This window comes from Filicampus tigris, chromosome 4 (assembly GCF_054856515.1).
Source record: "Filicampus tigris isolate MCC_2025a chromosome 4, RoL_Ftig_1.0, whole genome shotgun sequence".
NCBI classification, from domain to species: domain Eukaryota; kingdom Metazoa; phylum Chordata; class Actinopteri; order Syngnathiformes; family Syngnathidae; genus Filicampus; species Filicampus tigris.
The window spans coordinates 17,057,045-17,075,143 of record NC_141220.1 but is presented as its reverse complement, the minus strand read 5'-3'; the positions used below and the strand labels follow the sequence as shown (position 1 = coordinate 17,075,143).

Genomic DNA, 18,099 nt, shown 5'->3' with positions numbered 1-18,099 from the left:
CTTTTTATATAGACCAATAAAGATTAATCCAGTGGCTCGACCAAGTCCTACACATCAATTCATTTCATGAAACATGATATGTAAACGTGAACTGCACTTCTTAAATCACTCACTCAATTTATCATATAGATGGATAAATAAATAAAACATACATGTATAGAATTAAAGCTTACTCGATCTCCATTTAGTAACATCACACACGCCACTCGGTAGGAAAAGTAAGATAATGCCTGTGGCATAATATCAAGCACCAGCGGGCATTAACACTTGTCAGCGTCCCATTATTTGACTTATTTTCGTCCCTCTTTTAGTTGAAAGCATACGGTCGAATTCATCCTCTTAATATTTGTCAACTTGAGTACTTTGCATGGATGCATTTTTATTTGCCGTGGCTCAAGTAGCCGCTCACCATCGTCTCTGTGCATGTGTTCAAATTTTGGAGACAAGTAAATCGAAGTCAAGTCAGCCATCAAACACTTGTTGACACTGCAGCCAAAGCGTCACAAAATAGACAACACATGAACGTGGTGAGGGTTTGTTTTTCCACACACGGGAAGTTTAAACCATGCGAGGTGAAAAGGAGCAAACATGTTAGAAAGCCAAAAGCTAGCACAGATGAAACTGAGCACGGCAGCATTAACTTAGCATCTGGTGAACCCCCCCTCATAACCATTTAAACCGCAGCCTTCGCGATTACAAAATCACCCTTTCTCAAATCGTGATTATATTGCAAATGCAATTGATCGTTCAGCCCAACCTCAAGCTATGAACATTTAAACCTTTCAACAGTGACCAGTCGTATTTTTAGAGAAATGGAAAAGCAATATAGATAATGGATGGATGGATGGATGGATGGATGGACAGATGGACGGATGGATGGATGGATGGATGGATGGATGGATGGATGGATGGATGGATGGATGGATGGATGGACAAAATATGAAATTCAATTAAAGTTTTATTGTTAGGGTTACAGTTAGGTTACTTGTTTCTCAGTGACATGTGCACACTCATGGCAGACAACAAGGTACACTAAAGACACCCTAAAGAGGCCACACCAGCACAAAGACTCAGCCCTCACGTTGGCTTTCAAGTTGGACTGTAACCCCTAAGCAATTCCACCTGGTATTTTTAACTGAACGCTTAAAAAGGTGCACCCAAAGTAAATTTGAAGCTGTACTTGAACCATTTGGACTATCAGCATAGTTTGGGGTCTCTTTTTGAAGATAACATTTTGAATTTTTCTCTTCAACTGTCAGAATCTGTTAAAGTGAAGAGGCACTGAATTTGGCACGCTGCAATCGGAAAGGGTTTAAAAAAATATATATTTCTCCTTGTTCTTCAGCCTTTTTCTGCGAGTCGTGCATGCAATCACAGTCGAATGGGAATTGCATTTTTGGGATGTGGGCATCGCAAGCTAGCTAACTTCTTTGCAATTGCGCTGCTGAAGTAAACGAAGGTATTCAAGTAGCAATACAATCCAATACAATACAATTTGTACAGCGCATTTCACAACAGCTAGAGCTGTAACAAATCACTTCACACAGAAAAGAGGGGGAGGTGCGAACAAAGTGCATCCTGGCCCAATTTTAGCTCTCCTCACCCAAAAAAAAATCTTGAAAATTGAAATGGTGAAAAAGACTTTTAAAGCTATTCAGTGGTGTTACCAGGATGCCAGGTGTGGGTGGGCATTAGTCTTACCTGGGGGGCAAAAAAGTGCCACAATACTCAAGTAGGTCGAAATCCAACGTAGGGCTACTGCACCTTAAAACGTGTTTTGTTTTCTCCTTAATTGAGATAATTGTTGTTGTGATTTGGGCTAAACAAATAAAAGTTGATTTGATTTTATTTGACTCAGAAGACATCCATAACTGAACAGTATGGACATGCAGGTGACAATGTTTTTTTAAGGTGAAAGAGGATGTAACAACACAAACAAATGTTAAAACTTAGAAGTTACATCCATTTCTTTGGGTGGACAGAACATGTCAGTGGGTGGGCACTGCCCATCCCTGTCCCTCCTGGTAACGCCCCTGTCTCCATAAATTAGAATTGTATCATTTTCAGTCTTTAGACGTCTTCAGCAATCATCTTCAAACGTGTAATGTATTTAGTTACAAATCTCACAAGTCAATTTACAGGGTCTTTAAATTATTCTCTGGGGTCTTCCCCAAAAAGTAGAAGCTGTTGTGCCTGCAAAAAGTAACAACATAATTTCTTCAATTTTCACTTCCTGTAAGTTTAATGTCCAGATATCCCCATATTGAATACATTAGGGCCAAGAATTGGCAAATATCACATACTGGTCCTCCCACACTGTTTAAGTTATGCACTGTACGCTTACACATTTGTGACTCACTATAGCTGATTCAGATTTCACCAGAGACCTGGACAGTTCCAACAAAACATTGAAATGTGGTGAAAGGAAGAAGTACCATAGTTATTTAAAAAAAAAAAAAAAGTATTTGCAGGCCATATTTAGATTCAGTTCATTTTGGCTTGTACTCACCTTCTCAGTGTTGCCTACATGCAATCAAGGTTGACTAATATAAAAAATCTGACGCACATCATCCCATCCTGTGTAAAATATGCATTCGTCACTCAAGGGAGAAGTCCGCTGATAGTGTAGTGGTACACATGCCTGAGTTGTGTGCGGGCAGCGTGGGATCGATTCCCGCTCAGTGACAGTGTCTATGTGTGCCCTGCGACTGGCTGGCGACCAGTTCGGGGTGTGGTCTGCCTTCGCCCATTGACGGCTGGGATAGGCTCCAGCAACTCCCCGCGACCCTATATAGGATAAGCGGTTTGGAAGATGACATGACATGACATGACACTCAAGGGAGGAACAAAAAGTGGGGACGACCAGCAATGTAAAGGTGACCTGCATGCAAATTTGTGGAGACAGCAACCATGACACAAATGCTTAGAATTTAGCCTTCCCGCAGCCACTGCTCATCCGCCTACCGTTGCTGGCTTTTAAATTTGCCAAAACTGTCTTTTTGTGAACGAGGCTATCTCTAGATGAAACCAACAGCGGCAATGATTTTTTGCAAATGACTAATGTGCCTATTCAAAGCCTGCGCATCTCAGTAATATAGATGTGTCTGCTCCCTCTAGAGATGAACCATATAGGACTAATAGAATTACACATCCGCCGCCTCCAGTCCCCTGAGAGTGCAGAACTAATCATTTGGAATCACTGTTTTTCAGCGAGGCAGGTATGTCGATGTCTCTCTTGTAACCCAAACCCACACAGTTAGTTGACCCTTAAATGCGGCTGCCCGGATGTACTTTCACTTTGCATGCTAAAGGAGACTTAATTCAAAAGTTAGCTCCACTTTGCTCCAGAGAGAGACAGTTCACGCTGAATGCATATAACCTCACTCGACATATGCCCCATCTAAAATCTGTACTTAACTTGATCTGAAGAGGTATGTAACTAAGTTCATTCAGCATGAAGGCACATGACCAGAATGTGCCAGAAGACGTTGCCAGAAGTCAACGTTTATCATCTCATGTGTGATGTCATGCATTTGTGCTTAAAGTTGAGCGGTAGGATGGTGTTTTTTCCTGTTGCTTAGTGATTCTGTTTCAAAATAAAGATCACAAAAATGCTGCAAAGTTATTTTCACTTTGTCATTGGATCAAAGTTTTTTTTTTTCAGTTATTGTAACAGGTTATAGGCATGGAATTTAGAATAATGGCCTTTTACTTGACAACTACTGCTTAATGTCCTTCCTCCCAGATGGTGCTCAGTCTGACGAGGAGCTGGTGAAACTGTCAATTAATGAAATCAAACACGTTTTATGTAATTGTTCCGTCTCGTATACAAAATTCATCAACATTCATTATGTATCATGAGACTGCCGAGGAGCATACTAATAGCACAAACCAATCAGCACAGTGAACAGTGAGTAAAAATGAAACCATTGCAGTTACGATTCATTTTCTTTTCCCAACAAATTTTACGGGAGGCTATTTTGGTTTCACACTGCAAGGATTATCTTCATGATCCAGTCCACGCATAACATAGTAAAATGTACATAAGTTAAAAGCATACAAACTGACACTAGTATAACTCATGTCAATCTACAGTATATGGCAGATCACAGCAGCAATAAGAAAGGTTTCACCGTCATCATCTGCCACAATGAACCCCCGAATTTGTCTGTGCTGCTTCCAGTGTGGTGCTTTCATAAATCTAGTTTACAGCTACATCTGTTTGCCCATGCCATGCCATGAAATAACACCCATTGAGGACACACAACAATGATTTCATTTTCTGGCACTCGCTGTGTGCTGCTCCCTGGGCGGGTGGATCTTGATTACATGATGATGACATAAAAAGGAGAGATTAAAAGAAGCTGGAGAGCCACATCTGTGTATCTAGTCTCACCATTAGAAGTTTAAGCCGAGGTGGTGGTCAATGCTGCTGTCTGTATTGCTTCGCAAAGATCTTTGGATAGTGCGCTTTGTAACTTTTTGTCTTGTTAACGCAAGCTGCATGTAGACGCTGGCAAGTTGGTTCCTTGCTACAGGCGGTACTCCTGTCAGAGGATCTCAGCCTTGTCAGAGACCTGCAGAGCTGCACTGATGTAATTGATGGCTAGTCCAGTTATTGTAGAACTGAGCAAGGCTCAATTCTGTGCCTGGCTGCATGCTTGCCTGCCTTCATACCATGTGCTCATCCAGTGTGTGCACCTTTCATTCCTAACAGTGGTAGCACAACAAAACAGGCAGTGATGCAAACTCAAGTCTGTACGACTGTAGGCTTTATGACCTATTCTCAATCAATTAGAGGGAGTCTTCAAAAATGGACCCATCATACCTCACTACAGCTGGATTTACACTGCAGGTCCAAATGCTCAATATTGAGTGATACATATATGATATGGTTGGATATACATTCACACATTCCACAGTAATTTTCATTCACATTATAAACATATACAAATCTATGAGGGTTCATGTCAACTGCCATTAAAAAAAAATCTAAATTATGTCATGCCAACTAAGCACTGTAAATCCGGCGAATTAGACGGTAAAACTATGTCATTTCTCACAGCCAATCCTCTAAAGTCAACAGTCAGAATGCTGTTGTGATTACGTGCCTTGAGATACAAGTTTAACTTGTCTCGTGACCACGGTTGTAACTCAAAACACTCATAGCTAATCTGTTTGAGCCTCTGCAAAAAAACAATGTCTGATGTTTTTAATAAGAAAAATATAACTCTACTGGCAACCAATGCAGGGTGTAGCCTGCGTTCATTGAATGACAAACAGAATGTTTTGGATTTCATACCAAAAAAAGCATTGTAGAATCTGATGCATTTGGACTCATTACTTGAATGTCTCCTCTCAGAATCTTATTTGAGAATATGCCCTACAAATAACCCTATCCTTGGAAAATGACGCATTATGTCATGTTTCCATTGATAGATAGCATACTTTAGCAGTCATTTTTGGAGTGCATCCCTGAATGGGTTTGAGCATATAACTGTAATAAACCTTCAGTGTTTTTTTTTTCTTTCTCATGAGCATAGGTTTCACAGTAGTTGCAAAATCTATGAGAAAATGACTTTAACATGTTTTTTTCCCACAAGCTACAATTTTGTGGCTTCATCAGTATGAATGACTTATCCACACTGCGCCACACGCTTCCCTTTGAGGTGCAGAAAGATAATTACACTTAAGTATTGAGGACCAAGAACCCTGCTCCTAATGTTTGTTGCATCTCATTCAACATGACTTGTTTCACATCTCTGTGGCACACTCCAGGCAGGCCACCAACACTGTAGTTGTGCTTCATTAATCCTGTCAAGCATGAAACAGACAGATGCATTAAATGGGCCACTAAAAACAATTGAGTCGTTTTAAAGCTCTTGAGTCTCATTTTACTGGGACATTACTGGGTTAAATCATAGGAAAATGGTTTGAGGTCTTTATCATTGGACAGTGCCCGATGCTGCTATGTCACCTAGCTCTACAATCAATCCAACCGTTGAGCATGGTCCAAAGTGGTGGGTGCGAGTGAAAAAGCAGCGTTTTCCCCTCCCCCTTAATCGCAACAGGAGTGACCTTGAGAAAGGCCCTCCTCCCTTGATTTCTCTTTGTGGAGCTGCTCAGAGAGTGAATCTCTACAAGAGTTTTTCTTTCATAAAAATCATCATCGTCATCATCAATGGCATATCATTGGTGTACATGTTTGATTAAAATCTGTTGCTGTGGCTAAAAATAACCAGCCTTGACTATTTTCTATTAAGATTTAGGTTGTTTTTGGTTTTGTTTTAGGAGCATATGTACCATCAAATGTGAAAACTAAAGAATGAAAGGCATCAAGTGAAAATATAAAATCTGCCTTGATTCTGTTTTAATTCAATGTTTTTTTTAATTTTTTTTTTTTTTTTATGAATAGCACTGCAGCTATAGAATATTTTAGTATTCGGATATCCTACTGAAAATCTGAATTGAATAATCGGGTATTCGGATAAAAAAAAGAAAAACATTTTTTGCTTGCTTAAAGATACAGAAGAAAAAAAACACATTTCCATTTAATAATAAACAGCCAACTGGTTTTCATTTTAAGATAATTATAATATCTGGACCAACTCCAAAATAGTCTAGTCTATATATTATTTGGTAACTAAAGCACCTATCCCACCGAGAGGCGAACATTTCCGACTGTTGGCGAAGGTAGAAAAATGTGCGTTCACGTCAGGGGTTGTTCAAGGTCGCAAATGTTCTCTAAACGATCAGCAGACGTTGGCCTGTATTTTTCTTGTCACAAAAGAATTTTGAACATGTTCAAAATTTCCTTGCGACAAGAAAAATCACTAATACTGTTGGCGAACGTCCGGCGGACGTTTTGCGACATTGAATGAACCCTGACGAACTCTGACGTGAATTCAACATTCGTTGCCTTCAAAAACACTCACAATTGTTCGCTGCTCAGTGAGATAGGCGCTGAAGGTTCATTTTGTACAATTGCTCCTGCGGTTAACTTTACTTCTTCTTCCAGACAGTGTTAACGTAAATAAGCGGGTAGAAAAAAATGCCTCGAGCATTTTTTGTGAACCAAAGTATTCTAATTACTCGAGGACCCGTGTTAGCCCTAATTTCTTCCTTCTCAACTTCGTCAATGACATTTCTTTTGTGTTACATACATACAGTGGGGCAATCAGTATTGTATATAAACAAATATATATACTGTATATGATTTAAATGAAGTCACATAATTTTGTCCACTAAAATGCTGGATTTTCCAGATTAGTAGTGATGTTTTTTTTTGTAATTGCATTACATGTTTAGTGTAAAAGATGGTAGGCCAAATTGGTTGACTTTGCTGTATACATTTGTTGATTTGTAATTCCTACACAACAAAAAACATATCCAGATTGACATGATGGTGAGCCGTGCTTTCCGCCCTGAGTGAGTGAGTGAATGTAGAATGTTTGTGTGCTGTGCGTCCACCAGTCGCTAAGCTTGTTACAGTAATCAGGTTAAAGAGAGTGGAACTGAGGATCATTTTGCCTGCGGGCTTGTTTCCTCTAGACTTCCCCTGTGAGATGGAAACCTCTTTCTCAAGCACCGGCCGAGTGGCTAAGGCCCGGCTGTACAGACGGCTGCTCCTAATGATCAACTCCCACCGTCTTTTGTTTGTATAAAACCCACTATGGGGAGGTGTAGCTGCAACCACCTTGATGTCCTGTCCTGCTTGCAGTGTTAAAGTCATTCTAAAATATTTTTCATCTCCTCAGATATAGTTTAAGGGTTAGTTTGTCATGTCATGTCATGTCATGTCATGTCATCTTCCAAACCGCTTATCCTATACAGGGTCGCGGGGAGTTGCTGGAGCCTATCCCAGCCGTCAATGGGCGAAGGCAGACAACACCCCGAACTGGTCGCCAGCCAGTCGCAGGGCACACATAGACACTGTCACTGAGCGGGAATCGATCCCACGCTGCCCGCACACAACTCAGGCGTGTGTACCACTACACTATCAGCGGACGTGGGTTAGTTTGCAATTTTGAAAAAAAAAACAACAACACTTTCTGACCTGCCAACCTCTTGGATGAATTTAAACGCAATTCTAATATAACTGAATAAACATTTTTCTGTTTTTTTTTTTTTTTTCTCAGATTCCACTTTTTATTTCCTAATTACAACAACCAGGGCCACACAATGGCATCCTATTAAAACAATTCAATTTACTGTTTTATAAAAATACATTAAATTCATATTTAACACAATTGATTTCCTGGCCTGTTCAAAAAATGAATTGCCCACCTCTGACTTGCAGTATGGGACCCAGTGATCAGCTAGCTAGCTTAGCACACTCCTCTGGTAACCACTCTTTTTAGCAACAAGGACAAGGGCAAGAACATATTTTGATGGACCGTTGGAGTCACGGCGCTGTGATACGGAGATAACCGTCTCCCCGGCGGCTCGCCTATGAAGCGTTTGGCCATCAAGCCTTACAGGGAATGTAGTCGTTAGCTCTGGAGCCAGCATAGTCAAGACAGCCGCGACAACAACTGTTGTTCTTAAGCTACGCAACACGCCGCGAGGGTCAATTTAGAAATAAAAGTGCAAGAAGTAGGAGTGTACATAGTTATTCAATGTTTATTTTGAAGTTGGCTCTCGGAAGCAATCATTGTGGTGGCTGACTTGACTTCCAATTGAGACTGCTTAGCCTGACTGCAGTCTAGCTAACTGACTGAGCTGCATTTTTCTAGCGGGCAAACACGCAGTCACAGACTTGAACTGGAGTGCAATATTCCATTCATTCCGGTTATAGTTACACTCCGTTACGAATAAGCCGGGCTATCAACGTTGTAGCCGCAGCTAAGGTCTTTTAGTTTACTGTGCACGTCTCATGCGCGTCAGTGTGTGGCGTGGCTTTGGTCAGAGACTCGAGACGGGCAGAGAGGTTAGTGGAGTGACACTGCTTTCAAATCTTGCTCGCAGTTTTTAAAGTGAATACTACCCCTTTATTATATTCCTGATTTGTGCAGTTGGACCTCAGCCTGTCTAACAAACATAATTATTCACACATCGAAAGTACAATTGCAGATGAAGCATGACTGGAGAGAAGCGATCTCTATGCTCAATTGTTTTGCACTTTAGGTGAAGTCAATATTGTTTTGCTCGGCTCACTAAAGCTGTAAATTAGCATCCACTAATAATGGAAAATGACAATATAGTAGAATTACGCTGCTACAATATCCCCCAATGACAAAAATGTATTAAGATGAAAGCAATTTCTCAGTGAAAGTGACTCCTTTAGTCAGCTGTGCTTATGCAACTCTTTTGGATCTCATTAGATTGCGCAGGTGTGCCCAATCAGGTGTCCAGTGGGCATATCTCACTACTGAAGAGATGTTCCGTGATCAATGAGAGAATCGTAGAGGAAATCCAGAACATCATTGATTAACTGCTCTGTTTATCTATTTTCTTTGCAGCAAAAGCCACCTGATATGGGAATTATCCCAAACCCGAGTTGCTATGGCAACCCATTGACATGGAAAGGAATACCGTGCATGGGAGTTTTTAAATAAGCATGGCAGCATCCCTAACATGCTGCCGCTCTGTGTGCTATGGCTCATCCAGCCCGGCTGAACAATGCGTTCTAAAGGTTTGTTTCAGTCGGCATGCATAATTTGACGTAGCCAGTCCGGCTCCTATCAGTTGACCCCTGTTGCACCATATACAGTATCCTGTTTGCTGGAGGTGGGTGAGTAGTTGGTCGAGCAGATGTTCATGAGGTAGACGAAAGCCAGACTTCTTTGTTTGTAGTAATCAGGAAAACTTGGGCATCCTTCAGGGGTGGTTATGTGGGTGGGGAAAGAAGGAAAGAATGATGTCAGAAAATTTCTAGAAATTATCACCTCTGTCACTTGAAACTGTTTTTAACGATGATGATCTGTTTTTTTTGTTGTTGTTTTTTTTTCGTATATTTAGCCATTTGCTGTTCATGTGCTGGGAATGTTCCATGACTTCATTGAATTAATAGTATTCAAAGGCCTAATGCATACTGGTTTTTGGTTGACGAATTGAGACCCCCCTCTTAGTGACTGAGCACTCCTTGTAACTTTTTTGTAAGTGTACAGTCATTCTTTGAGGGAACGTTGTGAACCTCTGAGGTCAAACACAATCCATTCCAGGATGCTGTTTGATCGATTTCTTCACAGTTAGAAGCAAATTTCCCCACAGCCTTTTCCACAAATAGAAGTGTTCAAAAAACACTGTGTAGTAAAACATGTGAAGGACGTGTAGCATTTACTGAAGTGGAAAGGGATGCTTGCTGAAGGGTTGGTGAATTCATGCGTCACACTTTCTAAATTTTACAAGTGTAAATCTAGGACTTAAGTAATGATTGAATTAAAAGTAAATGTTTCAAATAAAACACTTCTAAAAGATTAAATCACTCACTCAATCATCATTATCATATCGACGGATACATAAATACAATACAATACAATTTTATTTATATAGCGCATTTCATAACAGCTAGAGCTGTAACAAAGCACTTTACATACAAACAACAAAATAGCCATAATACAACAAAATGGAATCAATAAATTAACATAAAACACTAAATTATATATATATATATATATATATATATATATATATATATATATATATATATATATATATATATATATATATATATATATATATATATATATATATATATATATACATATATATTAGATATAGATATATACATATACATACGTCAACTCTTAGAACGGCGGCACACATCCGACAGCCATGACAGACAGTTCCTCACACACGCGCTCCGACATACGACGGCAGCCAAAACATCACAAAATAGACAACGCAAGTTTTAACCACGCATGGTGAAAAAAAACAAGCATGTTAGAAACCTAGTGCAGCAGCGTTAGCTTAGCGTTCGTTGAATACCCCTCTCGCCTCCGCTGTCACGAAAGCAATGACTATTTAAACCGCAGCCTTCGTAGTAACAAAATTGCGATTATATTGCAAAAGCAATTAATTGTTCATTCACTAATACACAGTTTGAATATGAAATTCAATGATTACTTGCGTACCACAGCAGGAAGTCTGCTTGCCACTAGTGGAACATGTACTACACTTTGAGAATCACTGGGACGTTATGCATAACAGCACATCGAAGCCATGCATGACAAACGTTTTGTATGACAAATTGGTGCATTATGAATTGTGACGTGAGGGCCATTTCATTTTTCCTCTGAGTTTCCTCTGTCAATGCTTTCTTCAGCCAATGTTAACATGCTGCTCTTTAGTGTCTTTGTCACTGGGAGACATGTACAAAGCTGCAAAGAGAAACACGAATCTGTGTTTCTTATGCACCCTCAAGCTGAGTGATGGGGTTTTCGTTTGCACCGTTTGCTTTTGAAGCCTCATTGATCATTTGGTGTTAAACAATCATTTATCATTATGAGAAGAAACCTGTTTTGGTGAAAGCGCTGCTGCTTATGTGTACATGCTAATGTGAAAATCACAAAATGCTAATTGAATTTCCTGGGAGAACCTTCAACATCGCAGTCAAACTGAAGTGACACTTTCACACAGAGGTATTTTCATTTTTCCGACATGCACTATCAAAGTGGATCAAAATCAGCCCCCTCAAATAGTTTTTCTGCTCAGCATATCTGTGTACTTTTGACAGGATGGCTGAGAGGCCCTCTGGATGAATTCAGGATTGCACACAGCACACAGATAAAGAGAACCCTAACACTGTCAAGGCCTCTGACTGACTCTTAAAAGCTGGCACTCGCTGAAATATGTGAACAAGTGCTGCGCGAGAGTGTGCTCTACATCCACGTGGTCCCGTGAAGCAGTCGATGCTGCTGTCCTGCCTTATATGTCCAGGAAAAGGTGGGCACAGCGGCAGCCATAGCAACCGAGGTCCGAGCCGCTGATCTGGAAAAAATGGGCCGAAAACATGGCCTCTCATTGAACCTCCTCACGTACACCTAAGTGGTTTCACTCACCATTGACAGCAGATTTGATTAAGTTTTGTGTTGGTTTTCTATGCTCCACTTAGCTTACAGAAAATATAAGTACAGTACAATGTATACATCACCAGAGGCATACTGCAAGACAAACAAATGCTGGTATACCTAAACCGATGCACTTCTGCTGACTAAGCTACTTTGTTTGCGAAAAAATAAATTTAAAAAGCAAGTGCGTTTCAGTTCAGCATACTGGCAGATAGAAATTGCTGATCGGGTCCCTCAGTGTATCACACCTCTCCAGCCTATGTCGCGTTCCATTGCTCATAATACTAATAATCAAGTGGTTGTAGTCCAGTCAGTTAAAGTGTAGTGAGGGGTAAAAGAAAGTAGGGAGGAGAGGCTTATTGCATGGGCGGCCGACGCGAGATTGGAGTCACCTGATTTACAGGTCGTGACTCTTCAGGCAGAATGTTCTGTTTGTGGGAACCTGAAATGCACATGAGAGCTCAGTCAGCGAAAACTGGCGGTCTCTTCCGAAGAGTTTGTTCAACGAATGGGTTTGTGCTCAGAGACTGGTGATGGGGATACACCGAGTGAACGAACATATTCCTGCACTGGTGTCTGTGGTGATGTTTAGGCATGGATGGTTTTTATTGGGCTGTGGATTTTCAAAGTAAGATCCTGTAAGCTCTTTTATTAAAGCGGGCATATTGTTGGCAAAGGCCTTTTCGATTCAAGTTTGTTCTTAAACTCAGTTGAAGCTAATAATTTTCCACACATTCTTAGACTGTTTATGATTAACATGTATGGCATGGGGGATCATTTAAAGCAAGAAAGACTAGCAGGGATGTAAAAAACGAATTTTGGTTGGAAATCATATTTCACACTATGCAGAACAGAGGCCTCTCTCATGAACAGGTTTGCACAGTGGCGCAAAAAAGTTCTATAACTGACACTTGCAATCATGGCAGGCATATTACAGCACATTATTTGACCTCAAATCACTACATTTTTGTCTTTAACTAAAGAAGTTACTGTATTGAGGAGCTACGCATAGAACTTGTCCACGTTTTCCATTACCATAATTGGAGTGCATTCTTTTTTATTCATGAAAACCCATTAAATTCAGGCTGAAAATTGCTACTGAGCAAGAGTGACTGGGTCTGCCTTTTACTTGTATATTCTTGCATTCATTAGCATCAAGTATTAACAATCCTCTCTTGAAAGCCCTTAATCTTTCCATGCTCTGTCTGTAGCATTTTAATTATCGCATATATGTGTTGCTGGTGTAGCCCATAGTTGTGCATCGCCCGGAAATTGCTTGTGTCTCACATCCAGCTTGAGTAACATGTCCGTGAAGTGTTTTTTTTTTTTTTAATTAGATTTTGCAGGGAAGGTTCTATGTATGTAAATTCCCTCTGCATATTTTTGCTTTGGGAAGTCCTACATCATTGTTCTTGAAAGTGTATCTGTTATTTATTTACCAAATGCTGATGCTTATACAGATTTCCCAGACAATGATTGTATACCATGAAGTATAAGGACAGCTATACCCAAATCTTGTGACCTCAAGTTTTAAGTCTAATTCAGGCCTATGGACCACACAGTCTATAAATATGTATGGCTAAAAATGTGATCATCAGGATTGTATTCTGTGGTATTGAAAGCTGATCTGCATCCATAGGTTTTCTAGTATGTGCAATATTTGCAGCACAGGGCGGCATTTCTGTAAAAATGTTACGTGAAATGATTTTGCATCGGTATCATGTCATGTAAATGACTGCCATTTGTATTGGGAATTTGCGCCGATATTTTGCTCATGAATGAACGTGAGAGGTTATTGATGTCAAGGAAGTAGGGCATCTCCGTTGTTTGAGGTTCTCTGTGTATGGGGGAGGTGCTAAAGTTAGCTTGTTGTTGGAAGAAAAAGACTGAGTGTCATGATAGCGAGCCAACAATTGAGGTCTCGTTATTGCTTGAGAATCGACAATTTTGAGTTGCGATGTTCTTGACTTTATTCGGTCAATACATCAAAGTAAAGATAAGGAAACATGTCAGTGGTTGTGTGAAGAGCTATGAAAAATTTAACAGTTTTGACACTCGGATGGGCTGTCTTACTGTTTAATGATACTACTTGTATTCCTATATTGATGGGTGAATTAATAACACGTAACATCATGTAAATTAACATGCTCAATCCATTCAATTTGTGTAATTCAAGATTCGTGGGAAAAGAGGATTGGTTTTGGACCACCACTGACATCGTTCGAGAGGCGGCAGCCGGGCGCAGCGAACGTTCATCCACAAGGAACAGTCTCTATCTCCAGCAATTTGGAAGCACATTTGTCAAAATCCCTGAATTAGAGCTGGTACATATTGAGCCATTGCGTGTCTCATAAGACAGCTGGGCAGCTTCAATAATAGCAATCTCTTTGTTCTGTGTGCCATTTATTATCATATTTGATATCTATCATACTCTAAGAAGTTAAGACTACAATCAATACAAATGATTTTATCTGCTGTACCATATTAGTCGTTGCCACAAGAGAGAAACAGTCACATTCATTGTGCTGACTGCGTTGTGAATCCTTTTGGAAGGGTGCTGCTTTGGGGTGCTCCACTTTGCTGGATATTTTTAGTGTAAGATGAGCTGCACTCTCCTTCCCTATGACAAGGGCGACATTCATAATTTCTGACCGTATCTTCACCCTTTAAATTGAATTACAGCAGAGTGTGGAGCCCAGAAGCAAAGCAGTGGTGCAGTCATAGCACCAGGGACAATTTGTAAATGTTGTTGTAAAAAGATGTCATTTTAATGCAGAATTTATTAAGGTGGCCTGTCTGAATATACGGTGGAAGATTAAACACACCGTTATGGGACATTGGTTGTTCAGATTTTTAAACAATTAATTTTTCCCATGGGAAATGATCCATTCCATGATCACATTGTCCCCATTATAAACTTTTGCGGGGAATATTTTAACATTCCTTACTGCCAAGGCAATTTTAAAAGAACAAAAACACGTAGTGCTCTATCTTCATAGAGATTTTATCTCCGCCATGGCGCAAATGCCAGAGGATCCAAATTTTTGTGTCAGAGTAAGGCCAATTTGGCTGACCAGTCTCCGCCAAGCAGGGCGGGCCAGCACAGCTGAAGGATTGTACAATCTAAACCTTACGCTTGCTCAGACAGGTCACATCTAACACCGGCGCATCGAAGACACTAGACAGCTGGGCCAACGTGTTTTATTCCTAAGTATGTGAACAGCCTGCATCAAGCCCTCTGAATCATTGTGTTACATTTTTTCAAACAATTCCACAGGGTGGCACTAATTTGGGGGTGTTGGTAGTTAGTGTCTACTTCACGGCGCGGATGTTCTTTCATCATGTCGAGACTCTAATGCATAACTAGCACGCCACATATGAAGTGGCAATTAAAGGACCCACTTTGATTGGCCATGATAGAAGTCGGCTCTGACCACTCCCACAGCAGCGCGGCGCTCCTTCTCTCACATCCGCCTACATGTGCTTATCTACAAACTTACCAACACCCACCGTGTCTAACCCGCCTCTGCCCAGAGTTACGCCGCGTAGGATTTACACGGTTCACGGAAATAGATCCCTGTGTCTTAACATTAATTACTAAGGCATAATATTGTTTTGCAGGTGCATCATATCTGACTTAATATCATTCTTAAGTATCACATGGTTAAAAAGAGGTTAACCACTATTCAGGGCGCACATTCACGGTTTGGCATGTCGTGCCGTGGCGTGGTAAATATTTTCCATATTTGCCACTCCAGCTAAGGGCCAATCTGCCCGTCAAATTGCCCCAGGGGAACCCTCCTCAAAGACTTTGGCTACGAAGCACAAATGTTCATATGCAAATAATGCCAATAGTACCGCAATTCTCCACATTGCCAATGACACATGTGATTGGTTACTGCATAAACACAACATTGTTACAAACAAAACACCGCTTGTCCATTGATGATGCATTGTTTACATATGCCAGTGACGGCATGGTAGCAAGAGTTAGCAAACTAGCCCGTTTGCTGCAAAACAATGTGCAAACACTAGAGTGACACAATATGCAAATATTGCTACGGTTTCTGCATCAAAAAGCAACTCCATTGACCCCGAGTTGTGCAAAACATCTTAGAATTCCTCCCACCCGCGTCGAAGAAAAAAAAGCAGGAAGAGTGACTGTGGCACGGCAAAACAACCGGATACAAATCATCATATCTAGTCTGAAAGGTTTAGTAACTTCCTGTGGCTTCGACATGATGAGGAGAACAGTGTGATTTTCTGTCAATGTGTGAAAAAGAAGGACAAAAAAACGCTTTCGCGAGAGGCAAGTCGCCCAGGGTTGCAGAGGGACAATGTTCCAAAACACAAAAATGCTGAAGACCACAGACGTGTACGTGTGTTTCCCACCCGACTGAATTTTATTTACGGTGTCGTCTGTACACATTTAGCCCTGAAAAGCTCAGCCCTGATGCACATAACGTAATCCACAATGCGCATTGAAAGATGTATTCATGGTAGTAGTATGGCATACTGCTGTTGTATGTAAAAATACAGTAATCATAAGATAGTCATTATTATTATAATTACTATTATTAATATTATTATTATAAATGTCACATAATAATAGTAATAGTAAATGTTGCAATATTATAAATGTCATAAAGCACGTGAATACTACATTTTCTGCTGCTTGCTGAACTGGTCTGACAGTAGTTCAAACGCGGAAGTCAGAGGTGTTCAACTTTAGATGTTGTGTCCAAAAAGTTGATGGCCTATAGGAGCTTGTCGCTGATGCCAATTTAAATTCTAATCCATATCGCCGTCCAGTGATGACTGTTGCTTCCTGTTGCAGGAGCTCATAAATTTGCATCATGTACAGAGTGGATGATGAAGGATGGAGTCATTGATATTGTTTATAATAGTTTCACTAGATTTGTCTTGAGATGGGTGTCCTTATATGACACATCAGTGTGTGATGTTTGAAACGCTTGCTTGGCTCACGCCCAGCAATAGAAGGTATTCTCATTAGATGCCGTTTATCTTTAAATACTTTCTTTTTTTTAAAATTTATTTTCTTCATTATACAAAGTACATCTTAACCCTAGAACACTAACGTTAAAATTAGTAATTTGGGTACATTAAACCCAATATAATATCCCGCATAGAATACAGTTTTCATCAATTTATTTAAAAGTACAACACTGTATGCCTAATTGGAAGTTGTCTTCTTGTCTTCTTTGTGCGTGGAAATCACCAGACGTTAGTGTTCTAGGGTTAAGACACACTGAGGTCCTTCCCTTTTATGCCCCCACAACCAATAAAGGAAAACTGGATGTTGTACTTTTAACTATAAAGCTCCATTTGATTGGAATAGTTGGCTAGATCCATCAAAACTGCTCCTGTCCCCCCAAGAAAGAGTTGAGCACCCTTGCGTCTGTGCCTCTGAGACAATGAAAGGGGTCTATATAATCTTAGAAAATCTCATACAGTATTTATTCTAGTACTACTTTCTTCTCATTCAGGCTAACTTTGTTATTACTTTCTTTTTTGACTTTTATTCATCTAGTTTAATATATTTTTTTCTGAATTTTACCCTACTCTGTTTTATTTGCTGTTTACGTGTGATCTTTTAGTTTTTGTGCATACATGTATATAACCACTAAGAAATGAGCTCCAATTATCTATTTTATATGGATATTACAGTGTGTGCAAGTATGACTTATGTTTACACATCCTTGTCTTTACACACACATGCAGTTCTATTTGAATGGAAATACAGTATATTATTTGCCCATGTAATCAATAGGATTATTTTCAAAAGCACATCCTTTTTCAGTGGCCTAACTTCTTGGCCCGATCTGTTTCCCATAGCAACTAAAGACTCCAGACTCATTGCATTTCTATGGAAAGAACACCAACACAATTTCCACAAAGATAGATTGGTAAGCGCTTGCCGCATTGCATTGATCGCAGCAAAAACCAACAGTAATAATAATACACGATAATAATTGTGTACACTGCCGCATGCAAATGTTTCACTTTTTTATCAATGTGCCACAATAAACTCCTCCTGATGTTATTAATGTGGTTAAGACACGTTGAC

The 18,099-nt window shown here is 40.1% G+C and overlaps 1 protein-coding gene across 6 annotated transcripts in view; it reads left to right on the top strand.

The window, feature by feature from the left end:
* Positions 1 to 18,099, top strand: part of tln2b (talin 2b) — a 122,637-nt gene that overhangs the window by 34,082 nt on the left and 70,456 nt on the right. The window contains exon 4 of one of the 6 annotated variants that reach the window (XM_086027619.1): positions 3,118 to 3,218. The exons of the other annotated variants lie outside the window; for them this stretch is intronic. The gene's annotated coding sequence lies outside the window, so the exon portion shown is untranslated. The remainder of the gene's footprint in view (positions 1 to 3,117; positions 3,219 to 18,099) is intronic. 6 annotated transcript variants of the gene reach the window in all.